This window comes from Pan troglodytes, chromosome 7 (genome assembly GCF_028858775.2).
Source record: "Pan troglodytes isolate AG18354 chromosome 7, NHGRI_mPanTro3-v2.0_pri, whole genome shotgun sequence".
NCBI classification, from domain to species: domain Eukaryota; kingdom Metazoa; phylum Chordata; class Mammalia; order Primates; family Hominidae; genus Pan; species Pan troglodytes.
Genome location: NC_072405.2, coordinates 17,568,595 through 17,579,742, shown reverse-complemented (window position 1 = coordinate 17,579,742; position 11,148 = coordinate 17,568,595). Strand labels below are relative to the sequence as shown.

At 49.5% G+C, this 11,148-nt stretch overlaps 1 long non-coding RNA gene across 1 annotated transcript; it reads right to left on the bottom strand.

Annotated features, from left to right (window-relative positions):
• Positions 1–4,767: 4,767 nt before the first annotated feature.
• On the bottom strand, positions 4,768–9,720 carry LOC104004257 (uncharacterized). The gene is made up of 3 exons (XR_677161.4): positions 8,774–9,720; positions 7,469–7,740; positions 4,768–5,640 (listed from the first exon to the last, which is right to left on the bottom strand). It is a non-coding gene; the product is annotated as an uncharacterized LOC104004257 (long non-coding RNA).
• Positions 9,721–11,148: the final 1,428 nt, after the last annotated feature.

Here is an 11,148-nt window from a genome sequence, read left to right as displayed (position 1 = left end):
ATCCCTTGCACGCACAGTTCACAATAGGGGCTTTCGGCAACACTGCTGCTTCTTGCTCCTATGAGAATCTAATCCCATCGCTGATCTGACAGGAAGCGGAGCTCAGGCAGTAAAGCATGCGATGGGGAGAGCTACAAATACAGATGAAGCCTCACTCGCCTGCTGCGTGACCCAACTGGCCACAGAATGGTACCAGTCCATGGCCCAGGGCTTGGGAACCTTTAATTTAAATAAAATAAAACAATTTGATGAAGCTATCATTTCCTTTCCCCAAATACTAGTTCCTGAGGAAAATTTAATTTAATCAAAAGAATGCAGAGATACATACAGAGACTTTTGCATTCATCCAAGGGCGCTTCCAAGAACCTGCAGGTGCTGTACTGTGAAGATGGATTGCTTTTTTGTTTGTTTGTTTGCTTTTGAGATGGAGTCTTGCTCTGTCACCCAGGCTGAAGCGCAGTGTTGCCATCTTGGCTCACTGCAACCTCTGCCTCCTGGGTTCAAGTAATTCTCCTGCCTCAGCCTCTAAATACCTGGGACTACAGGTGTGCACCACCACACCTGGCTAATTTTTGTATATTTAGTAGAGATGGGGTTTCATCATGTTTGCCAGGCTGGTCTCAAACTCCTGACCTCAAGTGATCCACTCACCTCGGCCTCCCAAAGTGCTGGGATTACAGGCCGGAGCCACTGTGTCTGGTGTTGCTTGTTTTTTTTTTTATTATTATTATTATTATAAGTTTTAGGGTACATGTGCACATTGTGCAGGTTAGTTACATATGTATACATGTGCCATGCAGGTGTCCTGCACCCACTAACTCGTAATCTAGCATTAGGTATATCTCCCAATGCTATCCCTCCCCCCTCCCCCCACCCCACAACAGTCCCCAGAGTGTGATGTTCCCCTTCCTGTGTCCATGTGATCTCATTGTTCAATTCCCACCTATGAGTGAGAATATGTGGTGTTTGGTTTTTTGTTCTTGCAATAGTTTACTGAGAATGATGGTTTCCAATTTCATCCATGTCCCTACAATGGACATGAACTCATCATTTTTTATGGCTGCATAGTATTCCATGGTGTATATGTGCCACATTTTCTTAATCCAGTCTGTTGCTTGTTTTTTTTACACTGCTCCACTTCAAACAGAATACATTTTCCTTTCATTAAACAGACCCTTCACTATCTCTTATCATTTATGATTGAGGTCATTAAAAAATCTCCCTCTACTCCAAAACAAAATGATGAAAAAAGCAAGAGAAAGAAAGGTAGGGTCGGGGGAGCCCTTCTCTGAGACAACTGCGTGACAGCTCAGGGGCGACACAGGAGTAAGAGAGAATGCCCATATGGGAGCAAAGGTCTGATCTGAAGTTCACTGTGTTTTTTTGTTTGTTTGTTTTTGAGATGGAGTCTCGCTTTGTCACTCAGGCTGCAGTGCAGTGGTGCAATCTTGGTTCACTGCAACCTCTGCCTCCCAGGTTCAGGTGATTCTCCTGCCTCAGCCTCCCATGTAGCTGAGATTACAGGCAAGTGCCACTATACCCAGCTAGTTTTTTGTATTTTTAGTAGAGACAGGGTTTCACTGTGTTGGCCAGGCTTGTCTTGAACTGCTGATGTCAAGTGATCTGCCCATCTGGCAGCGTCATGTAGAGTGACAGTAAGTGACAATTACACACTTAGAACCTCCATTGATACTGCATTGTCTTTAGGATGGAGTCTAAACTCCCAAAGGTGGTGGGTTCCTTGATCTCTCCCCAGTCTTCTCTGGCCTCTCCTCTTCACATTCTTTTAATATGCGCCCTTCCTTGTAGCCTCTTTTAGCTCATGTTTCTGAGCCCTTGCATGAGCTTCTTCTTAGAATGTCCCTCTCCCAGCATCAGCTTGGCAAGACCCTCTACTTGCTCTCAAAACTCAGCTCAAGCACCATGTCCTATCGGAAGCCTTCCCTGATTGTCTGGCCTGGGAGGCAGGTGACTTCCTGTGTCCTTCCCTCCATTCCAACTCCTATCCAATTGTTAGGTTGCATTACACAGCCCCTGCTAAACCAGTTGCCCATGGCATCCCCTAGACACTGAGTTTCTGGTGGGCATAGACCATGTCTCACCCATCTCTGTATTCCTAGTGCCAGACAGCACAGCCAGTCTCAGTGAATGAGCACAGTTTAATGAATCATTGAATAATTCATGTGCATTCAAATGATGTACTTAAGTACTTCCCAAATATGCCCCAAGAAATTCCATTTCCACAGAATGATAGATATTGGCGGACAAGTGTTTTTTGTACAAAATTAATTTGGGGAAATGCTAGATGAAGCAAATAAAACATATCTTTATTGCAGTGTTTTAAAAATCTTTTACTATGCTAACATGTATTAACATCTAAGGGGCAGATATAAATTTAAGCATTTCCCAAACTCATTTGATCACTGCCATCTTTTCTCTTTGTAAAGAAGTCCATCTTTACATAGGGTTCTACGGTGCACGCTTTTGGGAAATTTCTTTATCAGTTCTCCTATGAAGTACGCTTGCTGGAAGACAGCAGCGGGATGGCACTTGGGAGAATGTCATCATGGCCACGGTGACGTATGTTCTGCTTGCATATTTAATTAGCCATGCATCTGCTGCACTTACATTGCCTTCTTATACTAATCATACTAGTTATTCATAATCTCTAAGATGTGTGGGAAACTCAATGAACCTCAAGCGAGGCCTTCTCTTAGGCAGGGATTCTCTTCTTTCTGGTTAGCAGACTGGATTCATTTTCCTAATTTGTGAGTTTTGCATTATTTGTTAATATTTTCCCTCTGTGCTCTTTTGCTGTACAATTATTTCTCTGGGTTTTCCATGAGACTCGACAGTCACTAACTGGCCTCCTTTGCTTTTTAGGAACACACTCAGCAGGGAAAGCTCCCGAGTGGCCGCTCACGCAGCCTGGCCCTGGAGCATCTGCAGGTAGACTCACAGACTCCAGGAATCCCTGCAACTTGGGAAGGGGACCTCCCAAGGTCACATAACCCATCTCCTGCCTCCAGGAGTGGTCCCCTTACTACCGTTAACATAGTGCCTGGGCTGACAGTCTTTGAGAGGTGGCTGAGTCCCACTCTCATCACTTCCCTCACCCTAGCCCTGGTGGCAGCCCCCATCTGCTCTCAGAGTTCCCTCTCCCATTTCTCATGGGGAAAGAATTGGACCGTGGATGTGGGAGGTTTCAACCACAGTGAAAGGAACTGGGATTACTCATGGAGGAATGTCCCATCAATCACAGAGCATTAAAAACACGACCCAGAGGGATTTAAAAAGCACAGACACTGATTGTCTGCTACATTTATTCCTGAGGGAGGAGGATGAACAACAAGACTCCTCAAGGTCTCTGCAACTTGGGGCCTCAGAGCTGAGTCTGCTCTGTGATGGCGATGGGGAAGGGAATACAGTGGGTGGGGTGGGAGGTAGAAATAAGGTCAAGCAGGGGTTTCCACTTGACCTTCTCAATTCATTCCCTCCTCAAACATCTGCTGAGCACCTACCATGTGCCAGGCACCGCCTCGGACCCAGGGGACTCAGCTGCAAGTGACATGCCAGCTCTCTCCAAGCATCCACATGGCTGTCCCAGAGTCCAAAACAAAAATAACTTGTTCAGTGAACACTTTTGAGGGCTACTAATTTGCCAAGTTAGGCACCAACTTTCATTTTTTTAAAGTTTTGTTTTATTGTGATAAAATACACCTAAAATTTACCACCTCAACCATTTTTATGTGTACACTTCTGTGGCATTAAGAACATTCACAATGTTGTATCATCACTGCCATCCATCTCCAGAACTTTTCCATCTTTCCATACTGAAGCTCTGCACCCGTTAAACACTAACTTCCCATTCCCCTTCCCCCAGACCTTGGCAACCTCGACTTTGTCTTTGGATTTGACTCCTCTAGGGACCTCCTATAAGTGGAATCATGCAGTATTTGTCCTTTTGTGGCTGGCTTATTTTACTTAGCATAATGTCCTCAAGGTTCATCCATGTTGTAGCATGGGTCAGAATTTCCTTCCTTCTTTTGTTTTGTTTGTTTGTTTTTTGAGACAGAGTTTCACTCTTTTTGTCCAGACTGGAGTGCAATGGCATGATCTCGGCTCACTGCAACCTCCGCCTCCACTGTTCAAGGGTTCTCCTGCCTCAGCCCCCTGAGTAGCTGGGATTACATGTGCCTGCCACCACGCCCGGCTGATTTTGTATTTTTAGTAGATACAGGGTTTCACCACATTGGCCAAGCTAGTCTCAAACTTCTGACCTCAAGTGATCTGCCCACCTCAGCCTCCCAAAGTGCTGGGATTACAGGCATGAGCCACTGCACCCAGCCCCAATTTCCTTCCTTTTTAAGGTTAAATAATATTCCACTACATGGATAGACCATGTTTTGCTTATTCATTCATCTGCCAATGCACACTTGGGTTGTGATATGGTTTGTCTGTGTCCCCACCCAAATCTCATCTTGAATTGTAGCTCCCATAATCCCCACATGTCATGGGAGACCCAGTGGGAGGTAATTGAATCGTGCGGGGGCAGGTTTTTCCCATACTTTTCTCATGATAGTGAATAAGTCTCTCAAGATCTGATCGTTTTATAAAGGGGAGTTCCCCTGCACACTCTCTTGCCTGCTGCCTTGTAAGATGTGCCTTTGCTACACCTTCACCTTCTGCCGTGACTATGAGGCCTCCCCAGTCACGTGGAACTGTGAGTCCATTAAACCTATTTTTTTTTTTAAATAAATGACCTAGTCTCAGATATGTCTTTATTAGCAGCTTGAGAATGGACTAATACAGATTGCTTCTACATTTGGCTATTGTGAGTCACGCTGCTATGAACATGGGTGTACAACCAACATTAATTTTACTTTAACATTTACAATAGCTGCAGGCACTCATCACTTCTAGGGGGAGGAGGAGGCATCCCTGAATTGCATGTCACGTGTCAGCAAAGGGGCCCAACTATATAAGTGCTCTGTGGCTGTAGCCTTGTTCTAGTAGATCTGAGAGACCGGGAATGGAAAGTGAGAGACCCAGGTGAGCCTTGCAAGTTCACGGAATAGAGAGGGGACATGTGAAGGACATGTGAAGCACAAAGTGAACCGACCTCGGGCTCTCCTCCCACCTCACTTGGTGAGGCCAGGTGAGCATGTTTTAAAAGGTGAGCTGATGGGGCAGGTAGGAGCCTCCCCTGTTTCCTTCCTTCCTGCAGAGACTGTCCCCTAAGTGGACAGCCAGGCTAATGAAAGGCAAACCTCAGGGTCTCATCCCATTTCTGAATTCTGCAAACTTGCTAGACTAGCCGTGGTGAGTATGTGAAACCCAGCTTCTGATCGCTCAGTGGGGCACTTTCCAGACCCCTCATGTTCCCATCCTAGCATCTGTGGTCACCTCTGTTTGCTGCTTACTCTAGAATGTGTGTGCAGAGGAAAAGAAATGGCAGCAAATATCGATCCTGCAGTGGAGATTCTTATGAGCAGTTCTGACCAAGGAGAGGAGATCAAAACCTCCTCCAGACATCCAGATGGGTTGCCTCCTCCTTCTATGGGCCTGGAGGCAGGAGCATGGGCATTAGTCCAGGGTGAGTCTGATCCCAGATTAAGTAGGGGAAACACCTACCTACGCCTTTAAAACAATGCAAATAACTAGTAAGAACTTTTTAAATTCATGAAGCATTTTCTTGTATTTCATCTCATTTGTGTGAAGTTGGTGGAGCAGGTGTTATTTTTCCAATGCCCACATGAAGACCAGGACACAGGCTCAGGGCAGTTGAGTGCCTGCTCCACAGTCACACGGCTGGTGAAATGCAACCTGGGCTCTTTAACTGAGGCCTGTTTCATTGAAATTGAATGTCTGTGTCCCCCTATAATTTACACATTGAATTCTGAATTCATATGGGGCCTTTGGGAGGTGATGAGGATATGAGGGTGGAGCCCTCACAAATGGGATTACTGCCCTTATAAAAGGGAACCCAATGTGCTCTCTTGCCTTCTTTCTGGCAGTTGAGGGCACAGCCAGAAGTCAGCAGTGTGCAGCCACCAAAACATGCCAGCAGCTGACCTCAGACTTCTAGCTTCAGAGCTGCAAGAAATAAATTTCCATGGCTCATAAGCTGTGTAGCCTCTGGCACTTCATTATAGCAGTCCATACTGATTGACCCACCCGGAGTCCTTCATAAAGTAGAGGACTGGACTGAGGACTGGACCAGCCCAGTTCAACAGCAGTCTTTCAGCTTCAAAGTTCTGGGACACCACTGTGACACTCTCCTCACTGGCAGATGCCACAGGCTGGACTGCCCCTGTGGCTCATCCTAGGGACCTTAGCATCTGGAAAAACACTATCAGAGAGGGCAAAACTTCTGGGTGCTCACTAGTATTGAGTGCTTCTCTGTGCCTGGGCACTGCATTGTGCACTGTGCAACTAACTGAATGCTCATGACCATTCCAGGCCATGGTAGGGAGGTAGGAGGATTATTCTCTGTTTGTGGAAGAGAAGACTAAGGTTTATAGAGGTTCCATGAAATTCAAAGGACAATATGGGAGCATGCCAGGAGTAAGTAGAAAGCCAGATGGGTAGCGTTCAGAGAACAACCCTGAACATGCCACATGCACAAGCTGTGTTAACACACCTGTGAGGCCCTGGGTCCTTGGATCAGGCCCTCCTAGGCTGGGATGTTGCCATTCTCAGCCAAGCCTGAGGCTCCCAGCCCAGGGAGACATGCCCAGCTCATCCAGATTGGCTGTGGATGCCTGGTGTTTACACCATCTTCACGGAGGTGACAGCCCCGAGCTTCCAACACAGCCCCTCCCAGCAGCGGGGAGAGTGGACATACCGGACCAGCTGCTGGCCCCGGGCTGACCCCCCTGACCCCAAAGCTGTCCCAGGGAGACAGTTATGCGGTGGGCCCAGACCACCAACGATGCAGCCAGACAAGGTGGAGTTGAAGCAAAGGGGGAGCCAGGGGGAAGGACCCCTCAGGCTTGGTCCATTCTTGGCTCCACACGGGTGTGTACTGAATGCCCACTGCTTCAGTGGACGGCAACCAAAACACTGGCCAACCTCGACTGAACACTTCACAAACACCATCTCGAGTGTCCTCACCACAGCCCAGCGGGGTGGGCCTGTTACTATCCAGATTGTGCAGCTGTGGAAACTGAGGCACAGCAGAGAGGGTCAGCCACATGCCTCAGGTTACTACGCCCTGGGGAGGGGCAGAGCCAGGACCTGCATCCAGGCGTGGCTGCGTCCAGGGACCCCTGGAACCCTGCCTCACGCCACTGCCCGGGACGGGAGCCCACTGAAATTCCCACTGGCGCCTTTCCAGCTGCATCTGCGGTGGGAATGCCAGTGTGACACAGGCACTCAGAACACCGAGGGGGAAGAGGGTGGAGTCTTTCATGGTCAGTGGGTACAAGGCCCACCACCCATCCCACCCCAGCCCCACCCCCCTTACGTGGCTTCCTCGACAGAACGCAGCTGTCGTCTGAGGGCTCGTCCAGCCACGTGGGAGGGAACTTGTCCAAGACCACATGTGGCCTTCCCAGGGTGGGGTGGCGGTGGTTGTAGTAACTCCTGAGTTCCCACCCTTGTCCCAGGAAGGCTGGGCACAATTGCAGTTCAGCTCAAGAAACAAAGCATAGCATCCTTAGCTGCACAGAGGTCATTTCCATCAGCCCCCTGCCTCCATCCACAGGCCCGGCCTTTCTGATGAAGGCCTGTCTCATACTGCAAGAAAAGGGCAAGTCATGCATTTTGTGGGCTTTTCCCCCCAAACACTGTTAGGGTGAACTGTATGAAATTGCTAATATTCAATGATTTTTGATCTACAAAATTGCAGTTTTATATGGTCCAACCTCATACTTGAGAGGTCCACATTGGCCCAACAGAATTTGCTGGGAAGCCCTGATTAGAACCCTTAAATCCTACAGTATGCCAAGTCCTTTCTCACGTGGCTGACTTTGTCCCTGCAAAGTGCTCTCCAGGGCCAGCTGTGCTGGGAGCAGCTGGGCCCACCCCGTCGGCAAACCTTGCCAATGGGGGAACGCAGGAAGGACGCTGGACTGGAGCTCAAAAGCCCTGTGACCTGGGGCAATACACGCAACTTCCCTGAGCCTTGGTTTCCTCATCTGTACCTTCCCACAGCATTATCATGCCATCCGGTGAAAGGATCTAAGTGAAGTGTCTCCCTCCAGGCCTGCACTCAGTGCCGGGTAAGTCTGTGGGGAGTGAGTTGGAATCACCGAGAACCAAGTTCAGCTCAGAAAGTCTCCATGAAGACGCACGGCCAGAACAGAACACTTCGGGATCAGCTACCCCTACCCCAGCTCCACTGCTGGGCCCTAGAGATGCCTAGGCCACTGCCAGACACTGTGGTGGCCATGTTCACCTCTCTCCATCCGGCGCTTGGCCTGCTCCATCTCTTCTGCCCGTCTGCCTGGCTGTTATTTTGCCAGAGGCCCTACACACTTGTTCAGGCTTGCTGGGTTGAGGGTGCTCTGGACTTGGAAGATTGCTCCCCTCAACTCTAGTCCTATTCCTCTTGGACAGACCCCTACAGCCCACCCAGCCCTCTGAAACCCCACTTCTTATAACACAACCACACTTCCACAGCACTTCCCATGGTACCATAGCCACCCGCCTTCATGACACCCCACTCCCCATGACCCACCCACCCCAGGACACACTCACTCCTGGGGAACACACCCATCCATCTTTGCATCTTTCCTGGCCTCCCGGGTAGGGGTCCCACCACTTTTACCTGCTCTGGGAAATGATCCAGGCAGAATGGAGCAGCGTCTCCACAGGCCTCTGGGAGAACCAAGAAAGTGTTGAGGTTTCCCCCAGTCAGTTCCTCTAAGTCTTGATCATTGTCTCCAAGAGTTAGGGGACATTGGATGAGAGCTTTCTAAGTGCCAGGTCCTGCCCTAGGTATTCACCATAACCCTAGGAGATAAAACTGTTATAATTTTCATAAAAGAAACCTGAGGCACAGAGAATTTCAGTAACTTGCCAGAAATCCCAGAGGTTGAGCCCAGGCAGAGACCAGTCTGCACACCTCCAGCTCTGAGGTCTAAGGGTTCTTTCTGTGTTGAGGCCTGGAACAGCTTCCTGCAGTCATTAATGGCATCAGAGCCTGGAGGGAGCTAGGAACAGATGCTCAGTCTCTGAAAACCGAGGAGACTTCTCCACAGATCGGAGATTCCTGCTGTCTAAGTTCAGTAAGGGATTTTATCCAGAATTCTCCAAAGCTCCCAAAATCTCAGACTTCAGGTGAGCCTGGACTCACAGACTAGACTCTTGCAAAGGTGAAGATTTGGAAAGTAAGGCTGTCCTGCTACTTTCAGGGGTACTAAGGAGCTCAGGAGAGATTAACAGAGTGTTGTCAGGGAATTGCTTTAAAAGAGATTAGTGGTAAGCACATCCAATAGGTTTCTGGAGGTTCTTGGAAGCCTTTACAAGGTTTTTCTTCCCTACTCAGGTGAAATGTATTTCTCCATTTGCATTGGTTTGGCGAATTCTATTTCCTCAAAGAGTGTGCCAGAGAAACTCCACGTTGCTTTTTCAGAGTTATAGACAAAGTTGGAAGAGACCTAACAGGGCTTCTAACCTTTCCTGTTAATGATGAGGAAGCCAGGGTCCAGAGGTTGGCCCTAATGCTGATGATGACAGTACCCGGTTCCTAACACTGGGGCCGGCTGGATTCGAGGTGCTTGGTCTACATGACGATAGTGCCCGGTTCCTGGCACTGGGGCCAACTGGGTTTGAGGTGCTTGGTTTCCATGAGGACAGTGCCCAGTTGCTGGCACTGGGCCGGTTGGGTTCTAGGTGCTTGGTTTCCATGACAACAGTGCCCAGTTCCTGGCACTCGGGCCAGCTGGGTTCGAGGTGCTTGGTTTTCATGTACTTGGCATCTCAGGGCTTGGCATACATTTGACATCTCCCTTACTCCCATTGGGACTTCTCCTGTACCTGCTTTACAGATGAGAAAAGTGAGGCTGGGAAACTGCACAGCTGAGCTCCAGAGGCCGTGGGACCTGCCAGGGCTCTGACTCCATGAAGGGCTCTTTCCACCTGACCCACTGCCAGGATAGCCGGGAAGACTCCCATTCTCTGTTACTGGGCTCAAGTTAGTGATGCCTTTGTGAGCACCACGTCTCACCACCCGCAATGGAGAGGGTCCCTCGCTCACTGCCAAGGATAAGGGGGCAGAGTGTGTCACCACTTATCATGAGGGACACTGTGGGAGAGCCAGGGTGGCACTAACTAGGTTCACCGGGACCCCTGCTTTCCGGGCAGAAGACTCTGCAGTGACCTGTTACTATGTTTGCAGTCACAGCACAAACCTGGGTTCTGGTGACCTGGTCCTGGTTCTGCTGTGTATCTTCTGGTGACCTGGGTTACTTACTATCTCTGAGTATTTCCCCATCTCTGAAGTTAGTTAGGATTGTGTAAAGATGAAAAGGAGCCGGGCACGGTGGCTCACGCCTGTAATCCTAGCACTTTGGGAGGCCGAGGTCAGCGGATCACCTGAGGTCAGGAGTTCGAGACCATCCTGGCCAACATGGTGAAACCCCGTCTCTACTAAGAATACAAAAATTAGCCGGGCATGGTGGTGAGCGCATGTAATCCCACCTACTCAGGAGGCTGAGGCAGGAGAATCACTTGAACCCGGGAGGTGGAGGTTACAGTGAGCTGAGATTGCGCCACTGCACTCCAGCTTGGGCAACAAGACCGAAACCCTGTCTAAAAAAAAAAAAAAAAAAAAAAAGATGAAAAGGAACAAAAAGAACATCCCTTGCCAGGCACAGTGGTTGGCCCTAGTAGGCAGCCATCAATGCCAGGCGCCGTGACTGTTATTGTAGGAAGTGGGGGTTCTGAAGAATGCCCTCCTTGGGATGTCATAGTCATGGAGTTGTCCCTAGTGGCCAGAAGTCCCCTCCCCCAAATTAGGATGCTGGCCTGGGTGGAGGGGAGGGGCCAGTCCTCTCAGCTGGTGGGTGCACGGCCTGGACCCCCCAGCAGCCTCTCTGGCGCAGGGACAGGGACGATAAGCGGTGATGGACTGTTCTGAGGGCTCCGCGGCGGGCACAGGGAAGGCAGTGTGGTGTGGGGTGGCCTCCCCACTGATAACCT